The 19884-nt window shown below is 36.7% G+C and overlaps 2 pseudogenes; one reads left to right on the forward strand and one right to left on the reverse strand.

Moving 5' to 3' along the window:
* Window positions 1–9159: 9159 nt before the first annotated feature.
* On the forward strand, window positions 9160–10577 carry LOC133084167 (elongation factor 1-alpha 1-like; annotated as a pseudogene).
* Window positions 10578–16640: 6063 nt separating this feature from the next.
* LOC133085233 (cyclic AMP-responsive element-binding protein 1-like) lies at window positions 16641–17938 on the reverse strand (annotated as a pseudogene).
* Between the last annotated feature and the right edge of the window lie 1946 nt (window positions 17939–19884).

Consider the following 19884-nt stretch of genomic DNA (forward strand, 5'->3'; position numbering starts at 1 on the left):
AACCTTTTTTTCTCTCTTATTGGTTCTGGATAATTAATGTAGTAATATAGATCTGAACAAAACTAAAACAAACATAAACATAGATGCTGAATATACTGTGTAGTATGTTTTATTATTTTGCGCTCTCAGCAGATATAGGAAATAGTTTCACTCCTCATTCATTTATGCATTCATTCATTCAACAAATACTGTTTGCTGTGTATTTACTGCAAATGATGATGATGATGATGAATGATGAGAATGATGAAAACGATGATGATAATGAGGATGATGATGATGATTAAAACCGCACAATTCCTAGTCAAAGAAAATTAAAAATCTAAAACTAAACATTCAGCAATGAATATATCCAAAGAATTACAATTTTAGGCTATGTTGAAGTCATTAGAACAGTGCATGTATAGGGTTAAGAAAGTTTGAAAGTAGCAGAGCACATGGATTGGAGCAGGAAATAGGGCTCAGAATTAAAAATAATTAAAACAACAATGATGATGATGATGATGACAATGTTTTACGCAAACTATTGAGTGTCTATCAGGTTCCAGTCACTGGTTCGTCATTATCTTATTTAACCTTCACAGCAACCTACTGACATAGATATTATTTTCATTATTTTATAGATAAGGCAATAGATACCCAAACACAGCTAGTAGTGATAGGGCTAGGATTTTAACACAGACAGAAGAGTTCCAAAATGTGAGTGCTTAACTATATTTCTACATAAAATAGTTGGTATTTGAATTAGACATTTTTAATAATTAACAAATATGAATTGAGCACATATATTGGGTGGCCTTGGATGCCAATTTAAATAGTTCTCATAATAATATATGATACAATGTTTAATAAATTATATCACATATACATTTATATATTATAAAACATCATTAATCATAATCTATAGTGTTATAAATTTAATAATAGTGTAATGGTTAATTGTATGTGTCAGCTTGACTAGGCCACAAGGTGACCAACATTATTCCAAATGTTTCTGTGAGTTGAAGAACAAACTAGAATCTTGAAAGGCATCTAGTTTGACGATAAAGATATTTGCTGAGTTCCAGTGCTGGGTGAGACTCTGGTTAGCTGGGCCAAATTTTCTAAAAAAAGGGAGAGTAAAATCTGCTGCAATTGCTTTGTGCTTTGCTTTCCTGAAAAACCTGTGTTTAAGTCCATCTTTAAAAACATTTGCCGTATTTGAAGACTCGTTGGGCAGGAAGCTAAAAAGCTTGGCTGAGAATCTCTGAAGAGCAGACCTACATTCTTGACAGTCTTCAGGACTGAGAAGAAATATGTGAAATCTCTTAATACATATTCCATGAGAGACATAACTAAAGATGAGGGTGAACAAGAGTTAGACTGAGTCTTTCTAAATCTTCAACCTTGCATTGACTCAGCTCACTTTCTTGTTGAGTTCAGATGATCTGCCCCTCATCCTATCTGCTTAACATAGAAAGGTGAAACTCTCACTGGTAATATAACATCACTGGGATTCCCTAAGGCTCTCTAGTATACAATGTCCAGTGTATAATTTTTAAAAATTAGAAATAAGAAGAGACAAGAAAATATCATAGAAAAAGAAGAAAAACAACAACAATATAAACAGACTCACAAATGATCAAGATAATGGTGTTAACACACAAGAATTCTAAAATAGCTATGATTTATATATTAAAAAAAGCGACAAGATGCACAAAATAAATAAAAAGGTTGAGAGTTTCAACATAAAATTGACACCTACAAAATAATCAGATGGATATTCTGGAACTTAAAAATTAAAAATATATACATACAAAAGTAAGTAAGAACCATATTAGATGGGTTTATCAGAGATTGGAGACAGCAGGATTAGTAAAATGGAAAACATTGTGCAAGTGAAATAAAAACATGGGAACACATGGGACAAATGGGAACATCTCAAAGGCACTTATAGGAGTTCCAGAAGGAGAGAAGGGAAAGAATGAAGCAGGAACAATATTTGAAGAGACAGTGACTGAATATTTTCAAAAACTGATAAAAGACATCAACCCAAAAAATTCCAGTGAAGAAAAACTCAATTCAAAGGAGGAAAAACACAAAGAAAACAAATCTAGGCATATCATAGTAACACTGCAGAATATCAAGGACAAAAAGGAAATCTAAAAAGTGACAGGAATTTTAAAAATATATACTATTTTTAAAGTAGTAACTGTAAGACTGGCAGCTGAATTCTCAACAGAACTGTCACAAGCCAGAAAAAATAGAGTAACATCTCTAATCACTGAAAGAAAATAACTCCAACTTAAAAATTCTACATGCAATAAAAATTTCTTTCAAAAATGAAGGTAAAATAAAGCCATTTTCAGATGAAAGTCTAAGAGAATTTTTTTTGCTAGATCTATACTAAAAGAACATCTAAAGGGAGTTCTTCAGGCAAATGGAAATTCATCCCAGTTGAAACCTTGACAAGGAAAAAGAGAAAGAAAAATATTATTGGGTCATTTTTAAGGAATATTTACTATGCAAAATTATAATTATAAAGTCTTTTGCAGTTAAAATACATGTAGTACTAAAATACTAAACAAAAATTACTCAAAAGGCAAGAGGGGATAAATAGAGCTTCAGGGTCCTGAGGTTCAAGCAGAATCATGTTTGGGATAAAAGTAATAATTTATATTAGATTTTAGTAAGTCAAGAATGAATTATTACATCTTGGCATCTTGGCTATCTGCTAAAATGACATAAAATTAGTTTGTCAAAAGAAGTGAAAATGCTGTTACCAGCCATTTCCTAATTTTAATACAATTGAGAAAATATGAATGGCAATAGGCATAAATGCCCAATCAGATGCTTATTGGGCCTCAGCTTATCAACTGGTCAATTGGACCCAAAAAGAATAAAATTTAAAAAGACAAGAAAGTCTCGGTATATATCATTGGAAATTATCTCTAAAACATAAGGTTTGTAATGAGTCTTTATAATGTATTTAGCACCCTGGGGAAAAAAAACACATGTCATCTTTTCAGCATAAAAGTCACTCAACTTCTATATGCATATTCAAAGATTCATAAAGAAAACAGAGTACTGCTAGTAGTCAGAATACAAAGTGCATAATGAAAATAATAAAAAATTATAAAACTTCAGAAAAGGGAAGTTTTATGCTAGAATTATCAGGGAAATCTTTAAGAGATAGGTGGAATCTAAACTAGGTCCTGAAATACGACTGGAGAACATGTTTCATTTTTTGATGAAAATATACTATGGAGAAGAGAAGGAAATGCACCTTCATATAACCTTTGGCTGGAAATGGAAAATGACATGTAACACTAATAATAAAGATCTGAATTTGGACACTTATCTCACAACAATATTAGTTTCTACGAATGAGGACCTGGGATAAGATGAATGACATGGAACTGAAGATATCCCATTTGGAAAACAGACCTTCTTAAAGTTTCCTCTCACTTTATACTTTGCCACAAGTAGAGGATGCAAGTTGGGAAATCTGAGAGCAAGAAGATAAGAGGAGTGAGTACCAATCTGCATAGTGAAATGATTAAAAGAGTAAAAAAATCCATGCAGAAGCCCTGAAGTATCAGAGCTGTCTCCACAAAATGGCTTTTTACTCTAATAAATTTTGAGGGTTAATTATCTTACCCAACCTCAGAGGTCAAACTATAATTATTTTAAGCAGTGATTATTAATGTTGACAATTAATAAGAAAGTATACAATTGTACTTAGGTATCTTTATTTTTTCTAGCCTTGTACTTAAAATACTATCACTCTTCATTATAGATTGGTTCACAGTAATATTTTGTTTTAAAGTGCAATTTTTTGTTGTATTTATAAAAATTGTAAATGAAAGTGTGAGTTCTAACACCAGTGTCAGTTAACCATGGCTCTGTTTCCATACTTTGGCCCGTGAAGTTACTATACAGATATCACTATGTACATAGTGATAATTTATCTATGTTGCAGATAGTTCATGGAAAGAGAGAAAAGTAATTATATTTATTTACTTGGAAAACCCCAAACTCTGAGGAAATATCAGTTGTCCTTAATAAAACACAAATGCTATGGCTGGATGTCCAGCATAATAATATAAGTAAATAGGTGATCACCCAAGGCCCCCATGACTCATAGGACTATGAGAGATAAATCTAGAGGTGAGATATATGTTGCTGAATTGGATCCTCTAGGGAACATTTAACAACTCTAGCTTAATTATGCAGTGAGACTTGGAGTGGCAGTTATGGAATAACAATCACTTCCATTTTCAACATTTGGCTGTCTTAAAACCAACTTTTTCTGATCTCAAATGTCTGAGAGTCTCTATGAAAATGTTTAACATAATTTGAACACAGTAACTTTACAAATACTTGATAATTTTAACTAAATTATGAGCTTCAGATACACTTTGCAACTCCATGGAAACAGTTTTGCTCCTGAAACAAATCCTTAGTGGCTCTGAATCCCAAATTATGTCTGGTTTTGTTTTAGATCTCATCTGAATTTTTAAAAAACACTTTCATCATTTTGAAGTAAAATAATTAATGAAATTTACGCGAACAATATTCTCTCAGGCATCACTAACCAGTCACCAAGGACAGCACACAAAGTGTTTCTTAGAAGTGACGTGACAGCACATTATTCTAAATTTGGTTAGTCCCAGTGAGTTTAAAGGAACATTATCAAAAGATATGGCTGGATGATTATGTAGCCTCAAGTAACTGAATAATTAAGCTATGGTTTAACCCAATAATATCACTGTCCTAATTTACTGTAGATTGTGCAGTTTTCCTATCTATATGGAAGATCTAAGGTACATGAGACAAATCTGAAGAAGCAGTTTTCTCTAAAGCATATTGTCCCAGACCTAGAAGCCAACTTCCCCCAAAATTCAGTACTTATTTTAATAAAGTGAATCCAATATGCTGACATCCTCCATTTTAAAAATTGCGTAACAAAACATCAATAAGCACATGATAAATTACAAGATAGCAAAGTATTAATGCCAAGGCCAAATTATTATGATAAATGATGAGTATTTCTAATATCAATACTCTTGTGTTTTGCTAGCCTTGTACATTATTGAATGATTGTTACACGGCTATTATGTTAACCCTCAATGTCCTGAAGATTCTTAAATAATTGGTACTTAGAACTCAATCAGGGTTGATACTAGGGTATCAGACAAACACAGTGTTACCACAGAAATGGAGCTTAAGTGTCAGGGGAACCAGCAGTAAAACTGAATTCATGTTGAACCGATGAGCAGCTTCCACAGATGTTTGTTGCTCCTGCCCAAGACTAGGATTGTCCTTAAGGTCTGCTTGGGAGAGTAAAGGAGACCCAATTGCCAAGGGTACAGAGATGTGCTCAAGTGGAGTTTGGCATTTGCAAGGACCTACTCTGTCAGTTCTCCCCAAAATTTCAGCTGATCCCGTCCCCACTCTTTATCCTGTTTTGTCTCATTGTACCCAATCCTTAGGTGAGAGTAGCAAAAGGCAACAACTGCATGACAGAAACAAAATTATTAATGTCTGAATAAACATTCACAGCCTTTGCTTCCTTCTTAATGCCTAATTGGCATTTCCTTCTTTTCTGATTTTAATCACAGTGGTGAAAAACTATTGAGAAGAATATTAAGAATGTGAGAGATAGAAAGAGAGGCTTTGGAGAGGCTGAGCAAATTGACAGATGTAGAGGGAGGGAAGGAATGGGGTGCAGAGATGTGCTGCACTGGATATTAAACGTTCTTTCATGTTCTACAAGAGAAGCAGCAAAAAGTGATTATTGGAGTTGTATTAAATTACTTTTGGTCACTTGACTGTGCTTCTTTTTGAATGTGACACCTCACCAAGACTAGAGTTTTCAGGTATAGCCCACAGCATTAGCAGAAAAATGGGCAACAAAGGCAGGAGCAAGACCTGAACTTTCAGGATTGGGAGGAGCCTATGAGGGCAACTGAAGAGACATAGGTTGGCTGGAGAATAGAACAAATATAACCAAGAAAAATTCAAGATGATGATGACCAGTATTCAGAAATGAATCCGTTTTAAATTTGAGTAGGACAATAATTATACAATATTTTTTATTATAAGGTATGCATTTTTCACACAACGTATTTCTGAAATCATGATGTACCTTAAAATTAATATATAGTTTAATGTGTATCATTTCTTATTTTCCCTGAAAAGCTATTATTAAACCAATGGTGAATCATAACCTATTGTAAGCTCCATGAATGTAAGAGAAACATATCTATATTTTATCATTATTATGATTTTTTAGTAACTATTTATCCAGCACAATCTATTGTGCACTATTGTGCACAAAGCTGTGACATTGTAAGTGCTCAATAAATATTTATTGAATGATCAGTAGTATCTTAGAATTGAAGTGATCATATTTTAAAAAACAGCTGTTTTTTTCCTAGAAATGTTTACTTTTAATATGTGCCAGTTGGGGTAGATCTGTTACAAATATTACTGCATTTAATCCTCCCTATACCCCTACATTATAGATAGTATTACATTAATTTCACAGGTGAGGAAACTGAGTCTCGAAAAACTTGATGAAAATTCTGAACTAGGAAAGAGATGGAGCTGCTTTCGAACCCATACTTAGGTGACTCAAAAGCACAAGGTCTAAGCAGAAGGCCTTCACACTACACTATGTTGTTTCAAAAGACGAATTTAGTAGACAGTGAAATTTTGAAGGAGGAAAGGAAAAGAAGCAGAGTCCATGAACAGGGTCTAAGTGGAGAGGTTATGGCTGAGTCAAAGAGCAACAAGAAAACAAAGAGATCACGCAAGGGACTGCACCTAACCTGAGTTAAATATCAGACAAAGTGGTCCCCTGACTATTAAAATCAGCATTTTCATCACCATTCTTTTATCCATATAACACTCTATTCTTGATTTTTCAGGAAGAATGTATAATACTGCTACCTCAAGTTTCAGATTTGTGTAACCCACCAACTTGAACTTACTACATAATACAATTTAAGGCATTAATTTTCCAAATAATGAGTTATTCACTCAAGGGCCAAAAGAAGTGCCCAAAAGTGCTTAATATACTCCAAAAGAGTAACTTGTTATACTGGAGGAAAGTAGAACTTTTTTCTAAATCAGTTTGACTCACAGACATACATATTTTGCATGTATATTACATGAGCTGAAAGATCATGCTGCAGTTCACAGATGCTATCTACATAAACAAAGGGAATCGATACCAGTCTATTCCTGCTAATGTACAATAAGCAAAGAATAACAGAGAAGACAGTGGCCCATGTTCAACAGCCCCCAAACCAATTATAAAAGACTGAACAAGATGGAGTGGGGCTTGGTGTTGGAAGGTTTGCTCTTCATGGACAGAAGTTTTCCCTGTCATTATTTGTGGTACCATCTAAAACTTGTGTGATTGGGAAGCAGATATCACTTCCTGTCTGCATCCTGTTCTGTACTGCAATTCCATTCATTTCATGGGGCCTCTCCTGATAAGCTATGAACCTTCTTTCTCCTGGCTACAATGCATCCTAGGGTTGATGACAAATTGTAGCTGTCTCCTAGCCTATTATATCTTCTCAATGACCAAGGCAAATCCATGCTCGTGTAAATGTGCCTTTTCCTCGGTGGAAAATGAAATCAGTTACACACAGTTAATCATACCATAGTCTCACCTATATAGTCAGAAACTGATATTAAGTCTCTCCTTAGCCTGCTCCAAACTCAATAACCCCAATGAGTTCAATGTTTTGTAGTCAACACATTAATCGGTTTTGCTTTTTTATTAATTCTCATTTCCTCTGGACCCTATCCAAGATTAGGATAGGACCCTATCAAGATTAAAATGAATCTCACTACAGTAGCAATTAAGACTAGAACCGCATGAACTATACTGGGAGAATCACTTCATATTTCCAATGCCTGCATTTGAGAGCTTGATTTGAAGTGGTGAGCATGTGTTATTGACTTGTTACCTTGTAATCTAGGCTGTTTTCAACTATGTTTATAGAATCTGACTGAAAGAATCACACCAGCTAATATTCAAGTTCTACTTACTTTGCCCAAAACAGTGTTCTGGTTTTTTCCTATTTCTTCCTGAGTGAATTATACAGAACATGTAATTTGAAATATCTAACTCAATAATTTATGCAGTTTCTGCGGAAATCTGTATTTTAATTTCTGTAGGATCATAGTCTAAGTTGTAATATCCACATTAAAGTGTATATACACTTTATATATATTCCTTATTTTATAGGTACACATATATGTATAAAATATTATAATTCTTTAAAAAAACTTGAAAAAATAGCCAGTGATCATAGTATCATGGAATCTTAGATGTGAAAGTGCATTATATCACATTCTATTCCTTCAGAGGCACCAGCTTAGTTACCTTGATTTTCAAAAAAAGTGTGAAGAAATGAATAAAATGGAGTCTGTAATGCCAACAGAACAGTAAAATGGAGCCACGAGGCCACTGGGAAAGCAGGGCCTATGCACATCTCCACCCAGATGGAACATGAATTTGAACTGGGCCACAACGTCTTTAAAGAATGCTTGCACATCGAACTCTCTCAGAGTAACAGCCTTAGCAACCAACCATGTACAAACAAGAATGTCTCCAGTCTGCCAGCATCAATCATAATTATTGCAAAACAATTTATGTAAGCTTCTTCCTTTTTCCTGTTAAAACTCTTTGGTTTTTAACTCTTCTTGAAGCACATTTGGGTTTCTACCCAAATCTGTGTCTCCTGAATTGCTATTCCTAACACCCTCAAATAAGTGAGGTTTTTTTCCTTGTCTTACAGCAATCGTCCTATTTCTAGGTCAACAAAAGGAAGATGGTAATCTTTGAATTTACAATCCAGCCCACCTCCCGGAATGTGAATTCTAGTCACATAGATACTATAATAAGGAAATTCAAAGATTATTCAAAAGATACATCAAATATATTCATCACAGAATTGATGACAGAGGAAATAATTATAAATTCCCTAACTAAAATTCCAAACACTAAATGTATGATTAAATGCTTATACTGGAGTTGGCCATTTTTTTTAAACTTAATTGAGGGAAATCCTCCATATTTAATTTTAGTGCAGCTTTTTTGCAACATGTTTGCTTCCAGAACACAGGTGCCATGGAAACCACCACTAAATCTAAGCCAAGATGGGGAAAGAAAAGACTCATATTAACATCAACATCATTGGACACATAGATTCAGGCAAGTCCACCACTACTGTCCATGTGATCTACAAATGTGGTAGGATTGACAAAAGAACCAATGAAAAGTTTGAGAAGGAGGCTGCTGAGATGGGAGAGACCTCTTTCAAGTATGCCTGGGTCTTGTGTAAACTGAACGCTTAATGAGCTTGCTATCACCATTGATAATTCCATATGAAAATATGAGACCAGTATTACATGACAATCATTGATGCCCTAGGACTCAAGGACTTTAACAAAAACATGATTATAGGCACATCTCATACTGACTCTCCTGTACTGATTGTTGCTGCTAGTGTTGGTGAATTGGAAGCAGGTATCTCCAAGAATGGGCAGACCCATGAACATGCCCTTCTGGCTTACATACTGGTTGTGAAACAACTAATTGTTGGTGTTAATAAAATGGATTCCACTGAGCTACTCCTCAGCCAGAGAGACAATGAGGAGATCGTTAAGGAAGTCAACACCTACATTAAGAAAACTGGCTATAATCCAGACACAGTAGCTTTTGTGCTGGTTTCTGGTTGGAATGGAGAAAACATGCTGGAGCCAAGTACAAATATGCCTTGGTTCAAGGGAACAAAAGTCACCCATAAAGATGGCAGTGCCAGTGGAACCACAGTGCTCAAATCTCCAGATTGTGGCCTGCCCACCAATTCTTCTAATTGACAGTCTTTTAGGTTTGTTCTTCCAGGACATCTACAAAACTGGTGGTACTTGTACTGTCCCTGTGGGTTGAGTGGAGACTGGTGTTCTTTTTTTCTTTTTAAAGATATGTTTAAGTTCTAAACCCCAGTATTTGTGAATTGTTACCATATGGAAAGAGTCTCTTTTTTAAATTAATTAATTAATTAGGTTGTGCCAGATCTTAGTTGCGGCAGGCGGAAACTGGTATTCTTAAACCTGGCATGGTGGCCACCTTTGCTCCAGTCAACATTACAACTGAAGTAAAGTCTGTTGAAATGCACCATGAAACTTTGAGTGAAGCTCTTCTGGGGAACAGTGTAGGCTTCAATGTCAAGAATTTGCCTGTCAAAAATATTCATCCTGGCATTGTGGCTGGTGATAGAAAAAATGACCCATTATTGGAAGCAGCTGGCTTCAGTGCTCAGGTGATTCCCCTAAAACCACCCAGGCCAAATCAGTGCTGGCTATGAACCTGTGCTGAATTGTCAGGCAGCTCACATTACTTGCCAGTTTGCTGAGCTGAAGAAGATTGATCACTACTCTGGCAAGAAGCTAAAAGATGGCCTCGAATTCTTGAAATCTGGTTGCTGACATGGTTGATGTGCTTCTTGGAAGCCTATGCGTTGAACTCTGGCTATCCTCCTCTGGGTCATTTGGCTGTTTGTGACGTGAGATAGACCACTGCTGTGCGTGTCATCAAATCAGCAGACAAGAAAGCTGCTGGAGCGGGTAAGTTCACTAAGTCTGCTCATAAAACTTAGTAGGCTAAAATAATATTATCCCTAATGCCTGCCATCCTAGTCTTAATCAGACTGGTGGTAGCAGGTCTCAGAACTGTTTCTCTCAACTGGCCATTTAATAGCAAAATTTGGTTAATGATAACAATGCAATTCAAAACCTTCAGAGGGAAAAGAGGATGTTTTGTGGATCATTTGGCTTTTTTCTGTGGCAATTATAAGTTGTTAGTTTTTAAAATCCGTACTTTTTAATGGAAACAACTTGACCAAAAATCTTGAATTTTGAGACCCTTTAAAACAAAGTTTAATGAGAAAAATTCAGGGTAAAAAACAAAATACAAAACTATACCTGTAAGATCATCTCCCAAAATCAAAAGAAAATGAAGATATGTAGATACATGGATAAATATATATATATTTAGAAATGTAGAAAAATGACTGAAGGTAATCAGTTGATAGCAGTAAGTATCTCTTGATAGTTATAGGTTTTTTTTCTAAAATTCTCTGTTTTCCAACTTTTTAAACAATGCATGTGCATTACATCTCTAACTTGAAATTAAGCTACTTTTTAGAATTTTGTGAATCTGTAAAATTAATCATTATCTTATTTTTGGATTCCTTAGCCTGATTGCTTTCAAAATAAAGTATTTGATTTCATAGATAACCTGAGTCACTAGTTAAAAGCAATAAACAAAACAAAACACCCTCTACTCTTAAAATTGCAATTTCTTCATGGATGACATCAGACAAATATCTGGCATGCAAAAAGACAAAAAGATACATAGGAAATCTTGGAAATGTGAGGAAAGTGAGCTGATTCAGGGTTTGGAGAGGCTAAACTTAGAAAGTCCAAGGAAGCTTCTACATAATCCTGATTTGGTCAAGGTAAAGGGTACATAAAAATCACAGGGATTACAGTGAAGAAACCTGAAAAACACTGCCTCAGTCAGGTGATCAAGATAAACATCAACAGGGATAAGTCACGTGGATAGCATCTCCTCTTTATATAATGTGATGAAAGTGGCACTTCTCTCTTTGTCTTCGTCCCAAAACCGATAGCCTCGGGCTAATCATGAGGAAAACATCATACAAATCCCAGTTGAGGGACATTCTTCAAAATACCTGACTAGTACTCCTCAAAACTGTTAAAATCATTGAAAACGAGTAAAGTCTGAGAAACTGTTATAACAAGACAAGAGGAGCCTAAGGACACATGATGGCTAAATGCAACATGGTATCCTGGATGGGATCCTGGAACAGAGAAAGGATATTAGGTTAAAAAAAAAAAGGAAATTTGACTATAGTATAGATTTTAGTTAAAAATGTAATTAATGTATCAATATTGGTTCATTAACTATAATATTTACCATAATAAAGCAAGATGCTAATAATAGGGAAAACTAGGTGTGGAATATACCAGAAGTCTCTATACCATCTTTCATAACTTTTATGTAAATCTAAATCTACCCTAAAATGAAAAGTTGATTTAAAAATTATACACACACCTTGCAAAAACAGTGTTTTTCACCACTGCTGACACCATTGACATCCCTCCTTGAGTACAAGCTCTTGAAACAAGGATACTGTTTTATTGATCCTTATATTTTCTATAACTACTTAAACCATGCCTTTTACACAATCATTACAAGATAAATGTCCTTGGAACTGAAAGAGAAGAGAATCCAAAGCCTGAGGCCCAGCTGACTCCACGAAGTTTCTGTTAAGATGTACTTTTCCCATTCCCAGCAATTATTGCAGAATTTATTCTTACTTTGAGAGAAGGACCTATAATGGTGGACTGAAGTTGAAAAAAAGAAAAAAAAAAAATGAACACAGGTAGCAGCCATCACACTCAAGTCCACACATATGAATCTCATAGAACCTGTAGGCATGTTAATTTAGAAAATTACCTAAAACTTCATTGCTTAAAGCTTGAAAGTCAAAACAGGGAGAACACATTAAAGAAGATAACACATAAGACCTGCATTTTGAAGGTTGTTCTGAGGATTAGATAAGAAAAATATATGTGAACGCCTTTTAAAAATCACCACACAATCAAATAGCAGTGCTTAAATTTCCTCAGGTGTGGAGCATCTGAAAGTCAGTGTTCCTTGGAGATCACAGTGAATACTGATGTGTTGAATTTCATCAGAGGAACCGTTTTAATAGTAGAAAACTACAATGTAATGTAGAATAAGATCACAACTGTAAGTACATGTAACACACACAAAACTATTAAACTCAGCTCAATGTTTCTTGATGATTTCTTCCATTATTATTCATATGTTACTTTGCACTGTTCTATTTCCTGTATCTGCTTGTAAATTATATGTTTTCACTGAACTGTAAGTAAGCATGTATAACTTGTTAATGCTTGTATCCTCAGAATATTAGAGTTTAGCACATAATAGAAGTTATTTATTCAACAAATATTTCTGGAGCATTTACTAGAAGATGTGAAATACAGAAAAAGTCCAAGATTTCTGTTCTCATGGTATTGACATTCTAATTCTAATGGGTTAAAATGCTGGAAGGCAATAGGTGTAATGGAAGAAAAGTAGAACAGGTTAAGAGGGAATGGGAGTTGGAAGGGTAAACAAGTTGCAGTATTAAGCAGGGTGGTTGCATGGAGAAGGTGGGATTTGAGGAAAAGCTTGAAAGAAATAATGATTTCAGGCAAGCAGATATCTAGGGGCAAAGCATTTCAGGCAGAAAAATAGGGCACTGGCTCTAAGGTGTGAGTTTACCTGGCATGTTCAAAGAGCAGCCGGGAGGCCAAAGTGCCTGGAGCCGGTTAAAGGAAAGGAAGAGGGGCAGGCAAAGTCAGGATGGCCAGGCCATGTAAGGCCTTGTAGAACATTATAAAGACTTGTGCTTTCCTCTGCAGTGAGATGGGGAATGATTGCCGAGTTTTGAGCAAGTGTCATCATTGGACTTACATTTTCAAAGGCTCACTCTGGCTGCTGTGTGGAGAATAGGTTATGTAGTAGCAAAGGCAGAAGCAAAAAGATCTATTAGAAGGTGATTGCCATAATCTTTGGTGGTTCAGACCAAAGCAGTGTGTCCATGATGAAAATTAGTTGAATGCTGAATATCTTAAAGTAGAATCAACAGTTTATCATAGAGTCAACAAATAATTTAAATAATTGAAGATTGGCCAACATTCCTTAGTAAACATCATCAAGTGCCAAAGGCTTTATAAACATTTATGGGCAAAGAAACTTAAAATAAAACAAAGACCATATCTGCTGCATTAATGTTATGTCTGTTACATTTCTATTTGTCAAGAATGACTAATTGTTGGACTTCAGCCTTAGAACATTGGCACCCAGCTTGTAGGCTCCCAGGGTTTTTTAGGGACAGAGTTTGAGAACCACTAAGCTGTCCAAATTCGAGGAATGATGTTGCTGATATTGAAACTGCTTGTTCCCAGGCATTATGAGGGGCATCTCACCTGTTAACAGGAACATCATTGTCTGCTTTCAGCCTGCCATTGGGGAGTGCATCTGGAGCCAGGCAGGTAGAAAGGCTCACAGTACTGAGTCCTAGTTCTGGCTCTGCTGACCAAGCGATACCACTTCCTGGTGCTCATTGTTTTGATAAAGATATTAGCAAAGCAACAGTAAAAATTAAAGTGCTCCATAATCCTCAGCACCCACCATTAACTTCTGAAATATTATTGCATGTTCGCTTTTACTGTTACTTTACAAAAGCACTTACTGAAAGGCAGGGAAGCCAAAAAGAGAAAAAAAAAAAATCTGCTGCTGGCAGTAAAGGGGAGGATGATTGTCTCTTTGCAGATTGCACCTTCCCCTTTCCCAAAGCAGCAAGGGGCACAGAGATCTGAGTCTCCTTTTTGCTGAACTAGGCAAGAAACTGGTAGATACCTTCTAGAGTGTGTGTGGGGGGGGGCAGAACGTGTCCCTCCAAAGATCAATACGTGGGTGGGATGTGTCTTCTGTTTTCCTTCCTCACTCTTCCTTTCTTAGGTCTTTCTTCTCTCTGCTTTCACTGGCCTCCCAGGGATCCAAGCCTGCTCATAGGAAATTAACTGAAATTAGTTATGTACGTTTCATTTGCCCTCTGTCCAGGGGATACGCATTAAGTTGTAGAATATCAGACTTTGCCCACCTCCTATCCATCAGGTGGGGACATTGTTCTATTTACGCAGGTGGTATAGGGAGCATGGCATATTTCCTCAGGGTAGAGAGGAAGGATATTGGTATTTGAGGCATGTTCAGCTCCCTAAATCAGCTACCCAGCAGCAGCCCCTCTAATTCCATGCTAAATTCCAGGTCATGCTGAGAATGTGAGGCCCCAATCTTTCTCTTTACAAAATTCTATCACTCTGTATACACTTTGCCTCACAGGGCTTTTCTGAAGACAAATGAAATAATGTCATCTGTTCAATACAAGCCTGTCCCCTCACAACTCAATGAAAGATGCTATGTATTATGAGCAAGCTTTCTCTTCAGCTGGCCCGGGCATTTGCATTTCTCCCAGTGGCTCCACTCGCCTGGCCAAGAAACACATGAAGAAGGGTCTTCACTGGCCCAGAGCCCCTGATAGGATTCCATTCATGCCCGCCACTCACTGACAGAGAAAGCCCCCCACAAGAAGGCTGGGCTCTCATAAAGAGCTCTGCCAGATTCAGGAAGACGCGGCTTTTTGTTCAGCACCATAGGACCCTGTGTGACACTCCACGGCCTGGGCTAGGGGCTGTCACAGCAGCCTTTCACAATTCAAAGAGAAAGGGAAAATAGCTTGCCTTTGAGCATCAGAGATGTGGGAGAGGCAGGAATCAAATCATGAATAAATAAATAAAAACACCAGCAGCTGTGATATTTAAAACAGACAATCACTATAACAGCAAATGACAACCCCGCAGCCTGCAGAATCTGCTAATAAACTGTCTGCTGTGACTGTTATTAAAGATAAACTTATGAGCCATGATTATTCAACCATTAAACCTAAGTGGAAATCAAAGGAAAATCTGTCTCAGATGATATGTTTGGTGCCGTGTGGCCTAGGAAAATTACTCAACAAATTTGAATTCTGATGTCTCTGTCCTCTAAGGATTGGTCCCTTGAAATTTGGGTACTATTTATGCAGAAGCTTTCCTTCTTTTTTCTTTTAATTATAATTTTAGTTTGCTAAAATGTGGCTTTTTAATTTAATTTAATTTTATTTTTTGAAGGCGATGACAAAAACATTTATTTAAAAACCTTGTTATATAACTCAAGGGACTGGTTTACTAATGAGCATCTTTTTACTAAGAATTTAGTACTAAACTAAAACAAGCTTTGTACTTTTACTTACTTTGATTTAATTTAAAATCAAATACCATGCTTTTTCATTCAGTTGGTTACTTCTTTTAATATATTCAAAAATGTTGAACACATACAGAACCGAATTAAGAAGCAACAACTGCCCTATGGAAGAGCTGTAGTTAATACAGAATATTTTTAAGAACCAAGGACAAGTTTTCAGTATTGAAGAGAATGTACATAGAAAGCACTCCGAATTCATTCTTATTTTCTTCAACACCATCCTAAAATTTTTTTTTAGAGGGTATGTCTCTTAACAATCTTACATAATTCACAATGAAAATGTGAAAACACGTCAATTTGGCAATCAACACATCTTCATTGCACCTACTTACTTTATGCATGCGGCCCACACATTACTTCAGCTCAAGAGGCTGGGGTAATTCTGTCCCTAAGGCAATCAAGGAGCTCAGCACAAACCTTGAAATCATTTAAAAAAAGATTTTCTTTTCCTCATTTCCCCCATCAATTTACAAGTAAACAAATTATTACTTCTTGAAGAGGGCGGGGGATAAAAAGCAGAAGTCTCTTCATGATTCGTGGTGCTGAAAATTTCTTGAGGGGAGAAGTGGAGGCAGGTGTTGGAGCATTCACAGTTTAATGCAAAAGCACAAATGAATGAAATTCTGTAGTTGCTTTCAGGCAGTTTTGCGCATAGAAAAAAATAAATGTTTATTTCGTCTTTCTGGTTGTGGCCAAGCCAGTCCTTTTTCCACCATAATAGGTGAAAATTTAAATCCCAAATTAATCTGATTTGTGGCAGTAAAGGTCCTTAAGTGCTTTTAGCTCCTCAATCAGTGTCTTGTTTTGGTTTTCAAGCACTGCCACTCTGTTTTCTAGACATTTCACATATTCTTTCTTCTTTCTACGACATTCTCGTGCTGCTTCCCTGTTCTTCATGAGGCGAACCTCTCTCTTTCGTGCTGCTTCTTCAGCAGGCTGTGTAGGAAGCGCTGGGGAGGACGCCATAACAACTCCAGGGGCAATGGTGCTAGCGGGTGCTGTGCGAATCTGGTATGTTTGTACATCTCCAGAGGCAGCATCTTCAAACTGACGTTCAGAATTCAAATTCACTGACATCCTGCTTTACAATTTTTGAGTACCTCATTTCTCCTATATCCAAATGTTAAAGATAGATGTTATATTTTTAAAACTGAAAATAGTTGTTTTTATGCCATGACAGTTTGGTCCAATTGGAATAATGGAAGAAGAGTTCATGGAAAACAGTATCTTGAACAACTTGGTTGCTGGGCACTAAGATCTGCTGTCCATCAGTGGTCTGTGCATACTGCAGGATGGTAGTACCCGGCTGAGTGGCAGCTGCATTGGTCATGGTTAATGTCTGCAGGCCCTGTACCCCATCGGTACCATTGTTAGCCAGCTGTATTGCTCCTCCCTGGGTAATGGCAATATACTGTCCACTGCCAGTTTGGTAAATCGGAGTTGGCACCGTTACAGTGGTGATGGCAGGTGCTGAAGTCTCCTCTTCAGACTTCTCTTCTTCAATCCTTGGCACTCCTGGTGCATCAGAAGATAAGTCATTCAAAATTTTCCTGTAGGAAGGCCTCCTTGAAAGAATTTCTCTTTGTTTTTGGGAATCGGTTACACTATCCACTGACTCCTGTGAATCTTCACTTTCTGCAATAGTTGAAATCTGAAAATAAAGAAGAACTGAGTTCCGGAGAAAAGTCTTTTTAAGTCCTTACAGGAAGACTGAACTGTCTGGACTTGTGGAGACTGAATAACTGATGGCTGGGCCGCCTGAATAACTCCATGGACTTGAACTGTCTGCCCATTGGGCAGCTGCACTAAAGTTACGGCAGGAGGAGATGATGTTGCATGAGCTGCTGGCATGGACACCTGGGCTAATGTGGCAATCTGTGGCTGGGCTTGAACTGTCATTTGCTGGCTTTCAGCTTCTGTTACAGCTCCATCTCCACTCTGCTGGTTCTCTGCTCCAGATTCCATGGTCATTTAGTTACCAACACTCCGCTTCTCTCAGCCGCCCGGGCCACAGGCAGCAGCCGCCGCCGCCGACTGAGGACTCGCAGCCAGGGCGGCTTTTTTATTTTTAATACATTGCTATAATAAGCACATCTCGCCTCATTATCTATGGAGTAACAGAAATGCCATTCAATTCAGCAAGGGCACAGCTAGTAAAGCAAGAATCTAAGAGCTTCCTCAGATCCACCTGCTGACCAGAGCACCTTCAGCTCTCAGGCTGATGTTGAAAAAGCTACCAAGAAGTCTGGATGGTGGGTAGCTTTGTCGATGTATTAGCTAATTTCACCTAACAAGGATCCAGTTCCAATTCAGAGGTCACCCAATTCACATTTCACTTGGATCTCAATCATTGCCATTGCTATTACAGTCTGTGACATGGTTAATAGGAAGAGTGGCCTATTATGGCAGAAACAACATTATAGAATAAGATTATTATATGAGCATGCCATTTTGAAGACATAACAGGATGTTCCAGATTGAAAATAATCTTCAGTTAATGTCCTATATTATTATTATCCACAGGTTGCAGCAGAGCGTAATAGAGTCAGAGCTATTCAATCTGGTAGGGTTTTCAAGGATTGCCTTTCAAATTTCTGCTTGATATTAGTATTTCCTAAGAGCTTTGAATTAGGAATTTGAATTAATCTCCAATAATCAGGGTAATAGTCTTTAATTAAAAAAAAAAAGAAACAATACTAACTACTAAATTTGCACAACCTAAAGTGCAAAAGTATGTGACAGGTTAAGGGGATAGTCAATAAAAATTCACCTTTTTTATATCCTGCATTTTTTGTTTTGTTTTGCTTTTGCCCTTTCCACCTCACCTGCTTTAATGTCTCCATTTAATGCTTTCTTCTTCAGAGAGACTTATTGTAGTTGGGGGTCCCCATCCTTTGTGCTCGAATGTCTGTAATAAAATGTACCTGTTTGGTACATATTATATACTCAAAATGTATATATACCTTTTGAAAGAATAAATTAATACATGGCCTAAGAACTTGGATACAGGCCTAATTCTCAAATTATTCCAGGTTAAGACACACATAAGGGAAATAAACATGGTGTTTATAGTACATATGAAAGTCAAGAGGCCAAGCACCAGCTTCATTCAAATACCATGAGTAGGAAAGGGGCCAAAAAAAGTCTGGACTGGGGATTCAGAATGTTGGTGCTGGAACTACAGGGTGACAATCACATAAGTAACATTTACTGTGACTTCATGGAGCGCTTCAAGAAACTGTTAGACAGAATTCAGACAGAATTCTCATGCATGGCTGGATGTTAGAATCACCTGGAAAGTTTTGTTTGTTTGTTTTCCTTTTCAGTCCAAATTCCCAGGTCACCTCCCGAAACAGAAAAATAAAAATATCTGGGAAGAGCACCCATGAATCAGTCTTTATTTTTGATAACAGCTACTGAATGGGCAGATTAGCCTCCCCTTGACTTTCATCTATTCTGTGAGCCACTCTGTGAGAGGAATGAAGGCCCTTGAAGTAGCCATTATTTCAGTAAAACCACGGTTAACCTAAACATTACCTACTAACACAACTGAAGTAATATGCGGAACGATAGAACTAGATCATATGCTCAATCCCTGAATATTGCAAAATGAAAGTGAAGCTAAAATAAACCTCTTTGGATTCAATAGGTAAGTGATACAGTATGATCTAGGAAATAGCCAAGAGCTTTTCTTTTACTGGACATTTTTATAATGAAAGTTTACTCGGGAGAAGTAAAGCCACATGTTGCATCTAAAGAGACCCTTCTTCTCCCAAGGACCCAACAGTAATCTGAAATACTGTTTTCATTTTCCTGATGTGAGAGCAGAATTTGCCTGTTCTTGCGATAGATGTGTTCCTTATAAGTTGTGCAAACTTGAAATTTTTTAAGTAGTTGAAATGATGAGCTCCCTATTT

The sequence above is a fragment of the Eubalaena glacialis genome, chromosome 2 (genome assembly GCF_028564815.1).
Source record: "Eubalaena glacialis isolate mEubGla1 chromosome 2, mEubGla1.1.hap2.+ XY, whole genome shotgun sequence".
In the NCBI taxonomy this organism is placed as follows: domain Eukaryota; kingdom Metazoa; phylum Chordata; class Mammalia; order Artiodactyla; family Balaenidae; genus Eubalaena; species Eubalaena glacialis.